Raw genomic sequence first — 13952 nt, forward strand, 5'->3', positions numbered from 1 at the left:
ACTTTGTAACACAATAAAATGTGAAGAAATCCAAGGGAGGGGAATATCTATGATACCCTCTGCACAGTATATCTTTCTCATTCACATGAAGAGTGAGACAGAATTCTGATATGGTATGGTAATTGAGTCCACAAATACCTTTCCACTTTGCTAGATTCTTTTTCAATAATTTATTGTACACTAAAGTCTGTTATTTTTGTCAAAATAACCTTTTTCTAGGAACTAACCCTATTTATATCTAGTATTCCTATGGGGGAAATTGTACAGAGTTGCATGACAGCATTCAGTATATGGAGTTTACAAGACTGTTATACCACGGCTAGAGTTTGTCATAATAGTTATCCTGATCATACCATACAAAGTCTAATGCAGTTATAGTTAAGTTTGGAGCATGTTTAGATATGCAAACCTTGATTAGAGTAGTCTGTAGTCTCGCTGGTGAAATCTCTGTTGATCGATATGTTTGTATGACTGTTGTGTGCTATTTATTGCATCAGTTGTTCAATCTTGTTTTGTGGTTGGTCACAAATCACATCACAAATCTTCCGTCTGTCAATACCCTAGTCTAAAACCCTAGTTTCCTATGAACTAATATTGCTTTCTGTCAAATGATACACTGTACCTTTAAGCTACAAAAAGTGGGCAAACTGTTTTAAATAATAAAACATTTAGATGAACTTGGCTTAACCCAAAACATCAACTCAATATTCAACAATGTTTCTCATGTCCAAATAGTGTATTATTTCCATTCAGGTCTAAAATGCTGTTGGTGATAATCAATAGTTAATAGGGGATGGAAATGTAATGACAGTGAGTGAAGCCATTTCAACCTTTGGATGAAGTGTAAATGCAGCAGCCAACTGCCAACAGTGTGCTGTGCTGTGTCCCTGGGCAGTTAGGAGTTCACAGATTCTTGCTTAATGCTATATTAATGATTTCCCCTATCACCCTGTCACAGGGAAAAGGGAAGAGACACTGAATTACTCTAAATAATCAATTATATTAATGCAGTACACACAGTATCGAGAATGAAAAGCATTTTAAGGGCAAATCACTCTGCAGTGCTGCATATCGCCATACTCACTCAGTTAGTTGCCTAGATTTTCAGACAATGACCATGGAGTAAGACATAGACCAAAGGGCTTAATTATGGTCCTGGAAAGCTTTATAAATTATATTATTTTCTCATGGAAAAGGGTAAGGAGTCCTGAAGTTTATGAGGGATGTTTGTGTGTGTATGTGTATGTAAACTAAAAACAAAAATAAACGTCCTCTCACTGTCAACTGCGTTTATTTTCAGCAAACTCAACATGTGTAAATATTTGTATGAACATAACAAGATTCAACAACTGAGACATAAACTGAACAAGTTCCACAGAAATGTGACTAACAGAAATGGAATAACGTGTCCCTGAACAAAGGGGGGTCAAAATCAAAAGTAACAGTCAGTATCTGGTGTGGCCACCAGCTGCATTAAGTACTGCAGTGCATCTCCTCCTCATGGACTTCACCAGATTTGCCAGTTCTTGCTGTGGGAAATTACCACTCTCTTCCACCAAGGCACCTGCAAGTTCCCGGACATTTCTGGGGGGAATGGCCCTAGCCCTCACCCTCCGATCCAACAGGTCCCAGACGTGCTCAATGGGATTGAGATCCGGGCTCTTCGCTGGCCATGGCAGAACACTGACATTTCTGTCTTGCAGGAAATCACGCACAGAAGGAGCAGTATGGCTGGTGGCATTGTCATGCTGGAGGGTCATGTCAGGATGAGCCTGCAGGAAGGGTACCACATGAGGGAGGAGAATGTCTTCTCTGTAATGCACAGCATTGAGATTTCCTGCAGTCTCTGTGACACACCGCCCCAGAGCATGACATGCTGTGAAACACCGCCCCAGACCGCCCCAGACTCCAAATCGATCCCGCTCCAGAGTACAGGCCTAGGTGTAACGCTCATTCCTTCGGCAATATACGCAAATCCGACCATCACCCCTGGTGAGAAAAAAACGTGATTCGTCAGTGAAGAGCACTTTTTGCCAGCCCTGTCTGGTCAGCGACGGTGGGTTTGTGCCCATAGGCAACGTTGTTGCGGGTGATGTCTGGTGAGGACCTGCCTTAGAACAGGCCTACAAGCCCTCAGTCCAGCCTCTCTCAGCCTATTGCGGACAGTCTGAGCACTGATGGAGGGATTGTGCGTTCCTGGTGTAACTCAGGCAGTTGTTGTTGCCATCCTGTACCTGTCCCGCAGGTGTGATGTTCGGATGTACCGATCCTGTGCAGGTGTTGTTACACGTGGTCTGCCACTGCGAGGACGATCAGCTGTCCATCCTGTCTCCAGGTAGCGCTGTCTTAGGCGTCTTACAGTACAGACATTGCAATTTATTGCCCTGGCCATATCTGCAGTCCTCATGCCTCCTTGCAGCATGCCTAAGGCACATTCACACAGATGAGCAGGGACCCTGGGCATCTTTCTTTTGGTGTTTTTCAGAGTCAGTAGAAAGGCCTCTTTAGTGTCCTAAGGTTTCATAACTGTGACCTTAATTGACTACTGTCTGTAAACTGTTAGTGTCTTAACACCATTCCACAGGTGCATGATCATTAATTGTTTATGTTTCATTGAACAAGCATGGGAAACAGTGTTTAAACACTTTACAATGAAGATCTGTGAAGTTATTTTGATTTTTACGAATTATCTTTGAAAGACAGGGTCCTGAAAAAGGGACATTTATTTTTTGTTGAGTTTACGTGCGTGTGTGTGTGTGTGTGTATGTGTGTGTGTGTGTGTGTGTGTGTGTGTGTGTGCGTGCGTGCGTGGGTGCGTGCTATTAGACTATAGGATTGATTCATCTGGGCACACTCTCAGTTCACCATGTATTTCTCATATCAGCTCAATTAAATTACAGTCGTAAAACATTACACAGAGAAAGATTAAAGATTAAACAGGATACTAAAATCAATCTTAATTGGTTAATCTGAGCGTCTTCTCAGAGTTCACTCATTAATTCTCTACAGAGAAGCTATACCCCTCCTAGTGGTCAAATCGGCGCTCCCATTTCACTGAAAAAATGAATATGTGACGTAAGGACCCTAATATTTTTTTTGTCACTCATACCAAAAAAAGTGCCAACGTAGACGAGGAAGAAAGCATTGGCGCCACTCGCCTTGCAGTGTTTCGAACGAGCGACTGAAAGGGAAGGAGGACCTCTCTATAGCAAGGAGGACCTCCCTATATGAAAGAGGACCGCAAGTTGCGCAAGACGCATCTACGGAAAATCAAGCATCCTTATTGGAAACTACTAGACCCGTGTTTGCAATAGTGTTTGTAGTTTTGTTTTGTTGTAGGCTATATGCGACAGTTGTTATGTCTCTATAGTGATATGTTGTTACCGTGAGCAGCTTATAGCCTGCAATAAAAAAAAAGCTTCGACTTCTACCTCAACCCAACCGTCACCCAACGGATAAGGACACATGCAGAAGCTTACAGGTATGCATTTATATTATCTGCCACTCTTTCAATTATTTCGCAACTTAACTGGTGAATACTCAACCAATTAATCCAATATGGAGTAATGTACATTCATACCAACTTACTTTGTTGCAATAGGAGATAGTATCTATACATATAGATGCATAACGTTACGCCCCTGACGTCCATAGTAGCCAATCTGCAAAGGATTTAAAGGTAGTAAATGCAAATGCACAAGCAATTTTTTTATGCATCTGAAAAGCATGGAATCCAGTGAGGTAGTAATAAGAGCACCATTCGAAGACAGTCCACCTGCAAAGACTGTGGTGCTCTATTGTGCCAACCAATTGAATGAACTCAAATTGTGTATGGCGCTATATTCAGAATAATGAACGGTTTTATTGTCATTTTGAAGTGGACTACAGTACGCTGTGGATTGGCTGCCCCCCACCCATTTTTTTTTTGATTTATTGTTTGATCGTGCCTCCTGTTTTGCGACGTTTTGCAATGTCTGAAGTGCATGCAGTAGACTAGTCTAGGGCTGTAACAGGTGGGGATGTCAAGACTAAGCATCATCTATTTGATCATACAATGCATTATACGGCAAATGCACGCCTTGGAATGAGCAATTGCAATATGGAACATTGCATTCTCCTATCACACGAATCATTTGTCATCAAGTTAAATCATATTGAAAGGTATGTATGCATACATTGTGTTGAATGTAAACCCCATTTTTCATGGGGACCCATACATTATCCATCTGCACGATTCCAGACATGCATGGACTTCAGGGGCCAATTTTTTATAATATTAATCAATATCAAAATGATCATGCTTTAAGATTCTGTTCACCCATAGGAGTGGCAATATTTCAGCCAAAGGCAATATTTGGTTGAAATGCAATATTTCAATTACATAGCATGGGATCATTAATAAAACAGGTTCTTTGCTGTTGCACAAGATGCAGTATCATCAGATATCATCAGATACATTCAAATTTGATTTCAAGTTCCACCCAAAAGCAAAGAGATACCAGGGTGGTGGTGGTGAGGGGATACATTTGATCTGGATTACTGGATCAAAGATTTTGCAACCTCACACAATTTCTGATTAATCCCACACATCTCAGATAGCCCACATGGTTAACACATTAACCCCAGCAGACATGAACTGGGGACATTTTGCATATCAGCCTTATTAACTGGCTATTAAGCTTGAGGATCAATATTGAGGATCCAATGTTGTTATTTCCAGTTACAACCTTCAACAGGCTTAAAGTATTTGGGCATACACAATTACATTGATAAATTACATTTTGGGATAATTTAATTATTTTTGATTAAGGATTGTTATTGCATGTTTAGGCTTCTTTTTTGGGGAGTTGGGATTTGGGTCAGTAATAAATATAACAGTCAATGCATGCAATTCAATGAAACACTTGCAGGCAGCATTAGAAAAGTATTGGATTCTGTCTCAGCCACTCTCATTGCTTTAATTCTATTTTTCTAATTTCACACCATTTATTCACATCAACATATGGAAGATTTTCAAGTGAAGGAAAATGTATTCAATCCCGTCCCAACACTGTCAACTCTCAGCCCACTTGCCATCACTGTTGGAACACTTTCCATTTCATCTCACTTGATCTACATTGTCACAAAATTAAACCGATCTCAAAGGAAATGCTTGAGCTGCATATGCCTTCTTTGCAGAACATGCAATGTCATCTATGCGTACAGTGCCTTCAGGAAATATTCACACCCCACATTTTGTTGTGTTACAGCCTGAATTTACAATGGATTAAATCGAGATTTTATTCAGCTGGCCTACACACAATAACCATTGGCCAGATGAATTTGAATTATGTTTTTAGAAATTGTAGAAATTCATTGAAAATTAAAAGCTGAAGTGTCTTGTTATGGCAAGCATAAAATTCAGGAGTAAAAATGTGCTTAACAAGTCACATAATAAGTTTCATGGACTCTGTGTGCAATAATAGTGTTTAACATTTCTTTTGAATGACTGCTTAATCTCTGTACCCTACACATACAATTATCTATAAATTCCCTATATTCGAGCAGTTAATTTCAAACACAGATTCACCCACAAAGACAAATGCCTCGCTTAGAAGGGCACCTATTTTTAGATGGGTAAAAATAAAAAAGCAGACATTGGGATTTCACCATCAGGCCAATGGTGACTTAAAAACAGTTACAGAGTTTAATGGCTGTGATAGGGGAAAACTGAGAATGGATCAACAACATTGTAGTTACTCCACAATACTAAACTAAATGACGGAGTGGAAAGAAGGAAGCCTGTACAGACTAAAACTATTCCAAAACATGCATCCTGTTTGCAATAAGGCACTAAATTAAAACTGAACTTTGAACTTTACTGTGCATTCGGAAAGTATCCAGACCCCTTGATTTTTTCCACATTTTGTTAGGTTTACAGTCATATTTTAAAATGGCTGTAAAAAAAATAGATGAGAACTCTATTGGTAGATAGTGTGGTCTACAGCTTATCATAAGGTACTCTACCATAGGCGAGCAATACCTCAAGACTTCTTTAATATTAGACATTGCACACCAGCTGTTATTGACAAAAAGACACACACCCCCACCCCTCGTCTTTGTTCTGCCGGTGCATTGAAAATCTCTCCAGCTCTATATTATCTGTGTTGTCGTTCAGCCACTACTCGGTGAAACATAAGATATTTCAGTTCTTAATGTCCCGTTGGTAGGATGATCATAATCGTAGGTCATCAATTGAATTTTCCAATGATTGTATGTTAGCAAGTAGGATTGATGGCAAGGGAAGTTTACTCACTCGCCTACGGATTATCAAAAGGCAGCCCGATCTGCGTCCTCTTTTCCTCCGTCTTTTCTTCACGCAAATGACGGGGATCTGGGCCTGTTCACGGGAGAGCAGTATATCTTTCTCATCGGACTCGTTAAAGGAAAAAGCTTCTTCCAGTTCGTGGTGAGTAATCCCCATTCTGATGTCCAGAAGTTATTTTCGGTCATAAGAGACGGTAGCAGCAACATTATGTACGAAATAAGTACACAAATAAGTGACAAACAATGCAAAAAAATGATCAAAATAGCACAATTGGTTACGGGCATGTAAAATGTCAGCCATCCTCGCTGATTCCATCTTAACATGATTGGAGTTCCTCTGTGGAGATGGGAGAACCTTCCAGAAGGACAACCATCTCTGTAGCACTCCACTAATTAGGCATTTATGGTAGAGTGGTCAGAATGAAGCCACTCCTCAGTAAAAGGCAGTGGTGGGAAAAGTACTACATTTTCAAACTTAAAGTAAAGATACCTTAAAACCACTTACAGATAGGGGGCAGTATTTTCACTTTGGATGAATTGCGTGCCCATAGTGAACTGCATCAAAATCTGTCCTAAATTGCTAATATATGCATATTATTATTAATATTGGATAGAAAACACTCTGAAGTTTCTAAAACCGTTTGAATTATGTCTGTGAGTATAACAGAACTCACAGGGCAGGCAATCTTCCAAACAAGTTTTGAAATCCTGAAAGTTGGGGCAACTTTAACGTCATCGCCCCCTCCCTTCCCAACAAGTTATGGATCTGGAAACACTTCCTACGTCTTCCACTAGATGTCCTCATTCAGTAGAAACTGTAATGGAGCATTTGCTGTGAACTTTGACCTAATGGGAAGGAAAGTAGTTGGTGTCGCAAAATAATTCCATTTTGTTGTGGCGCGTTTGTCTTTGAGTGCTTCGGCTGTTCCAATCAGCCCCAGATGAAAACGAATGATCCGGTTGGAATGCTATTGGATATATATGATTATAACATCCTGAAGATTGATTCTGCACTTAGTTTGACCAGTTTCTTCGACCTGTAATATGTCTTTTGGAAGTTTTGGAAGTTTTTTTGGAAGTTTTCATGCAAAGTTATCCTGGACCAGAAGTAATTTTGGGCATGTGAGCTGAAAGTGGTAGCAAATGCTGCTACTTGGACACTAGAATTGAACATTATGAAACAAAACGATTTATTGTTGAACTAGGACTCCTTGCACTACATTCTGATGAAATATCATCAAAGGTAAGGGAATATTTATGTTGTAATTTTGTATTTCTGTTGACTCCAACATGGCGGAGAAATATTGTTACGTCTGAGCGCCGTCTCAGATTATTGCAATGTTAGGCTTTTTCCGTAACGTTAAAAAAAATGTGACACAAAAAAATGTGAAAATGACTCATGGTCAAAGTGAAAGTCACCCAGTAAAATACTACTTGAGTAAAAGTCTAAAAGTATTTGGTTTTAAATATACTTAAGTATCAAAAGTACATGTAGTTGCTAAAATGTATCAAAAGTAAAAGTAAAAGTATGAATAATTTACAATTCCTTAAATTACCCAAACCAGAAGGCACAATTGTTTTTTATTTTTTATTTATGGATCGCCAGGGTCACAATCCAACACTTAGACATAATTTACAAACAAAGCATTTGCATTTAGTGAGTCTGCCAGATAAGAGGATTGGACCATCTTCTGTCCTGCTAAGCATTCAAAATGTACTTTTGGGTGTCAGAGAAATTGTATGTAGTAAAAAGTGCATAATATTCTTTAGGAATGTAGTAAAGGAAAAATAAAAGTTGTCAAAAATGTTAATAGTAAAGTAAAGGACAGATACCAAAAAAAAAAAACTTAAGTAAAAAATACTTTAAAGTACTACTTAAGTACTTTACACCAATGATAAAAGGCACATGACAGCCCGCTTGGGGTTTGACAAAAGGCACCTAAAGGACTCTCAGACCATGAGAAACAAGATTCTCTGGTCTGATGAAACCAATATTGAATTCTTTGGTCTGAATGCCATGCATCACGTCTGGAGGAAACATGGCACCATCCCTACAGGGAAGTAGGGTGGTGGTAGCATAATGCAGTGGGGATATTTTTCAGCGGCATGGACTGGGAGACTAGTCCGGATCGAGGGAATGATGAATGGAGCAAAGTACAGAGAGATCCTTGATGAAAATCTGCTCCAGAGCGCTCAGGACCTCAGACTGGGGTGGTTCACCTAAGGTTCACCTTCCAACAGGAAAATTAGCACACAGCCAAGACAATACAGGAGTGGCTTAGGGACAAGTCTGAATGTCCTTGAGTGGCTCAGCCAGAGCCTGGACTTGAACCCGATCGAACATCTCTGGAGAGACCTGAAAATAGCTGTGCAGCGATGCTCCCCTTCCAACCTCACAGATTTTCAGAGGCTCTGCAAAGAAGAATGGGAGAAACTCCCCAAATACAGGTGTGCCAAGCTTGTAGTGTCATACCCAATAAGATCTGAGGCTATAATTGCTGCCAAAGGTGCTTCAACAAAGTACTGAGTAAAGGGTCAATACTTACAGTACCAGTCAAAAGTTTGGACACACCTACTCATTCAAGGGGTTTTCTTTATTTGTACTATTTTCAACCTTGTAAAAAAGTAGTGAAGACATAAAAAAATATGAGTTAACACATTTGGAATCATGTTGTAACTTAAAAAGTGTTCAACAAATCAAAATATATTTTATATTTGACATTCTTCAAAGTAGCATTTGCACACTGTTGGAATTATCTCAACCAGCTTCATGAGGTAGTCACCCGGAATGCATTTAAATTAACAGGTGTGCCTTGTTAAAAGTTCATTTGTGGAATTTCTTTCCTTCTTAATGCATTTGAGCCAATTAGTTGTGTTGTGACAAGGTAGGGGTGGTATACAGAAGATTGCCCTATTTGGTAAAATACCAAATCCATACTATGGGAAGAACAGCTCAAATAAGCAAAGAGATACGACAGTCCATCATTACTTTAAGACATGATGGTCAGTCAATCTGGAAAAGTGCAGTTGCAAAAACCATTAAGTGCTATGATGAAACTGGCTCTCATGAGGACCGCCACAGGAAAGGAAGACCCAGAGTTACCTCTGCTGCGGAGGATAAGTTCATTAAAGTTACCAGCCTCAGAAATTGCAGCCCAAATAAATGCTTCACAGAGTTCAGGTAACACACACATCTGAACATCAACAGTTCAGAGGAGACTGCGTGAATCACACCAAATTTCAAATCAAATGTTATTTGTTACATGTGCCGAATACAACAGGTGTAGACCTTACAGTGAAATGCTGACTTACAAGCCCTTAAACAACAATTCAGTTTTAAGAAAAATGCCAAGAAAACTAAGAAGTAAAATGAACAAATAATTAAAGAGCAGCAGTAAAATAACAATAGCGATGCTATATACAGGAGGTACCGGTACAGAGTCAATGTGCAGGTGTACCGGTTAGTCGAGGTAATTGATGTAATATATGGGTAGAGTTATTAACCTCTCTGTGATAGGTGGGATGTTAGCGTCCCACCTGGCCAACATCCGGTGTAATGGCAAAGCACCAAATTCAAATTAAATTACTATAAATATTCAACTTAATGAAATCACAAGTGCAATACATCAAAATAAAGCTTAACTTGCTGTTAATCCAACCAAGGTGTCAGATTTCAAAAAGGCTTTACGGCGAAAGCATACCATGCGATTATGTTAGGACAGCGCTTAGCCACAAAAAGCCATTTTCCAGCTAAGGAGAGAAGTTACAAAAATCAGAAATAGAAATGAAATTAATAACTAACCTTTGATGATCTTCATCTGGTTGCACTTGTTTTGTTCGATAAAGTTAATCTTTATATCCAAAAACCTCAGTTTAAATTGGCGCGTTATGTTCAGTAATGCATTGTCTCAAAAACATCCGGTGAAATTGCAGAGAGCCAAATCAAATTACAGAAATACTCATCATAAACATTGATGAAAGATACAAGTGTTATACATAGGCTTTAATAAAAACTTATTCTTAATGCAGCCACTGTGTCAGATTTCAAAAAAGCTTTACGGCGAAAGCATACCATGCGATGATCTGAGTACAGCGCTCAGCTAGCAAAACAAGACATACAGTTACCCGCCAAGTTGTGGAGTCAACAAAAGTCAGAAATAGCGTTCAAATTAATCACTTACCTTTGATATTCATCGGATGGGACTTCCAGACTCACTCCCAGTTACACAATAAAGTTACACAATAAATGTTAGTTTGGTTCGATAAAGTTCCTCTTTATGTCCAATAACCTCCTCATTGTTTGCGCATTTAGTTCAGTATTCCATATGCACAAAGCGAGGTCCCATCATCCAGACGAAAAGTTCAAAAAGTTCCATTAAAGTTTGTAGAAACATGTCAAATGATGTTTCTAATCAATCCTTAGAGTGTTTCTGTCATAAATATTCAATAATATTTCAACCGGACAATACCGTTTTCATTACAATGGAAAGAAAACAAACGGCGCGCTTCACAGGAAAGCGCAATAAACAACTCATGCCTTTGAGCTGAGCCACTTACAGTGACTGCTCTTATTCTCCCCCCTTTCACAAGTGAAGCCTGAAACAACTTTTAAAAACTGTTGACATCTACTGGAAGCCTTAGGAAGTGCAATCTGACCCCACAGACAGGATATTGGATAAACAATCCCTTGAAAAATACAAACTTGAGAATTCCTTCCAGGTTTTCGCCTGCACTACGAGTTCTGTTATACTCACATACATTATTTTAACAGTTACGGAAACTTTAGAGTGTTTTCTATCCAATACTACCATGCATATGCATATCCTAGCTTCTGGGCCTGAGTAACAGGCAGTTTACATAGGGCACCTTATTCATCCAAGCTACTCAATACTGCCGCTGTTCCCAAAGAAGTTAAAGTGAATTGTGCAATGCATGTAGTTTGGGGAGCCATTTGACGAGTTGTTCAATAAGCTAAGGATCCTGGGACTAAACACCTCCCTTTGCAACTGGATCCTGGACTTCCCGACGGGCTGACCCAGGTGGTAAGGGTAGGTAGCAACACATCTGCCACTCTGATCCTCAACACTGGAGCCCCTCAGGGGTGCGTGCTCAGTCCCCTCCTGTACTCCCTGTTCAAGCCACGACTGTATGGCCAAGCACGACTCCAACACCATTAAGTTTGCAGACGACACAACAGTGGTAGGCCTGATCACCGACAACGACAACACAGCCTATAGGGAGGAGGTCAGAGACCTGGCCGGGTGGTGCCAGAATAACAACCTATCCCTCAATGTAACCAAGAGTAAGGAGATGATTGTGGACTACAGGAAAAGGAGGACAGAGCACGCCCCCATTCTCATCATCGACATGGCTGTAGTGGAGCAGGTTGAGAGCTTCAAGTTCCTTGGTGTCCACATCACCAACAAACTAGAATGGTCCAAACACACCAAGACAGTCGTGAAGAGGGCACGACAAAACCTATTCTCCCTCAGGAAACTACAAATATTTGGCATGGGTCTTCAGATCCTCAAAAGGTTCTACAGCTGCAACATCGAGAACGGTAATTGCTCTGCCTCCGACCGCAAGGCACCAAAGAGGGTAGTGCGTTCAGCCCAGTACATCACTGGGGCTAAGCTGCCTGTCATCCAGGACCTCTTTACCAGGCAGTGTTAGAGGAAAGCCCTAAAAAATGATTTGACTTATGACTTGGGGATAGAAGCTGTTTAGACGCCTCTTGGACCTAGACTTGGCGCTCCGATACCGCTTGCCGTGCGTTAGCAGAGAGAACAGTCAATGACTAGGTTGGCTGGAGTTTTTAACAATTTTTAGGGCCTTCCTCTGACACCGGCTTTCATGGTCGAATTGCTGCAAAGAAACCACTACTAAAGGACACCAATAATAATAAGAAACTTTTCTTGGGCCAAGAAACATGAGCAATGGACATTAGACTGGTGGAAATCTGTCCTTTGGTCTGATGAGTCCAAATTTGAGATTTTTGGTTCAAGCCGTTGTGTCTTTGTGAGACGTAGAGTAGGTGAACGGATGATCTCTGCATGTGTGGTTCCCACCGTGAAGCATGGAGGAGGAAGTGTGATGGTGTGGAGGTGCTTTGCTTGTGACACTGTCGGTGATTCATTTAGAATTCAGGGCACACTTAACAGCATTCTACAGCAATATGGCATCCCATCTGCTTTCCACTTAATGGGATTATCACTTGTTTTTCAACAGGACAATGACCAAGATGGAAAGTGATTGAGTGCTGCATCAGATGCCTTGGAATCTACAATCACCCGACCTCAAACCAATTGAGGTGGTTTGGGATGAGTTGGACTGCAGAGTGAAGGAAAAGCAGCCAACAAGTGCTCAGCATATGTGGGAACTCCTTTTAGACTGTTGGAAAATAATTCTAGGTGAAGCTGCTTGAGAGAATGCCAAGAGTGTGCAAAGCTGTCATCAAGGCAAATGGTGGCTACTTTGAAAAATCTGAAATATAAAATATTTTTTGAGCTGTTTAACAATTTTTTGGTTACTACATGATTCCGTATGTGTTATTTCATAGTGTTGATGTCTTCACTATTATTCTACAATGTATAAAGTAGTCCAAATAAAGAAAAACCCTTGAATGAGTAGGTGTGTCCAAACTTTTGACCGGTACTGTATGTAAATGTGATAAATTCGAAACATTTTCTAAAAAACATGATTTTCTTTGTCATTATGGAGTAATGTGTGTATATTGATGAGAGGAAAAAACTATATCATCCATTTTAAAATAAGGCTGTAATGTAACAAAATGTGGAAAAAGTCAAGCCGTCTGAATACTTTCCGAATGCACTGTATGTCCTGAATACAAAGCCTTATATTTGGAGCAAATCCATCACAACACATTACTGAGTACCACTCTTCATATTTTCAAGCATGGTGGTGGCTGTATCATGTCATGAATATGTTTGTCATTGGGCATGGGGTTAGAAGCTGTAGAAACTAGAAACTAGGGAGTTTTTTGGGGGGTAAAAAAACACAATAGGGCTAATCACAGGCAAAATCCTAAATAAAGCCTGTTTCAGTCTTAAAATAAAGCCTAAAGCCTGTTTCAGTCTGCTTTCCAACAGACACTGGGAGTTTAAATTCACCTTTCAGCAGGACAATAGCCTAAAGCACAAGGCCAAATATACACTGGAGTTGCTTACCAAGATGACATTGAATGTTCCTGAGTGGCCGAGTTACAGTTTTGACTTAATCTGTTTGAAAATCTATGGGAAGACTTGAAAACGGTTGTTTAGCAATGATCAACAACCAACTTTACAGAGCTTGACATTTTTTTAAAGTATGATGTGCAAATATTGTACAATCCAGGTGTGCAAAGCTCTTACCGAGACTTACCCAGAATTCACCCACAGCTGTAATCGCTGCCAAAGGTGATTCTAATATGTAATTGACTCAGAATTTCATTTTCAATACATTTGCTAAAAAGTCTAAAAACATGTTTTCACTTTGTCATTGTGAGGTATTGTGTGTAGATAGGTGAGAAAAAATATCTATCTAATCCACTTTGGAATTCAGGCAGTAACACAACAAAATGTGGAATAAGTCAAGGGGAATACTTTCTGAAGGCAGAACAGAAATATGAGCCCTCAGTGTGCTTAGTA

General features: G+C 39.9%; 1 protein-coding gene across 1 annotated transcript in view; it reads left to right on the forward strand.

The window, feature by feature from the left end:
- Positions 1-3130: 3130 nt before the first annotated feature.
- The window catches only part of LOC112249919 (brorin-like), a 48627-nt gene continuing 37805 nt past the window's right edge, over positions 3131-13952 (forward strand). The window contains exon 1 of the mRNA XM_024419694.2: positions 3131-3481. The gene's annotated coding sequence lies outside the window, so the exon portion shown is untranslated. The remainder of the gene's footprint in view (positions 3482-13952) is intronic.

Source organism: Oncorhynchus tshawytscha, linkage group LG01 (assembly GCF_018296145.1).
Source record: "Oncorhynchus tshawytscha isolate Ot180627B linkage group LG01, Otsh_v2.0, whole genome shotgun sequence".
Lineage (NCBI taxonomy): Eukaryota > Metazoa > Chordata > Actinopteri > Salmoniformes > Salmonidae > Oncorhynchus > Oncorhynchus tshawytscha.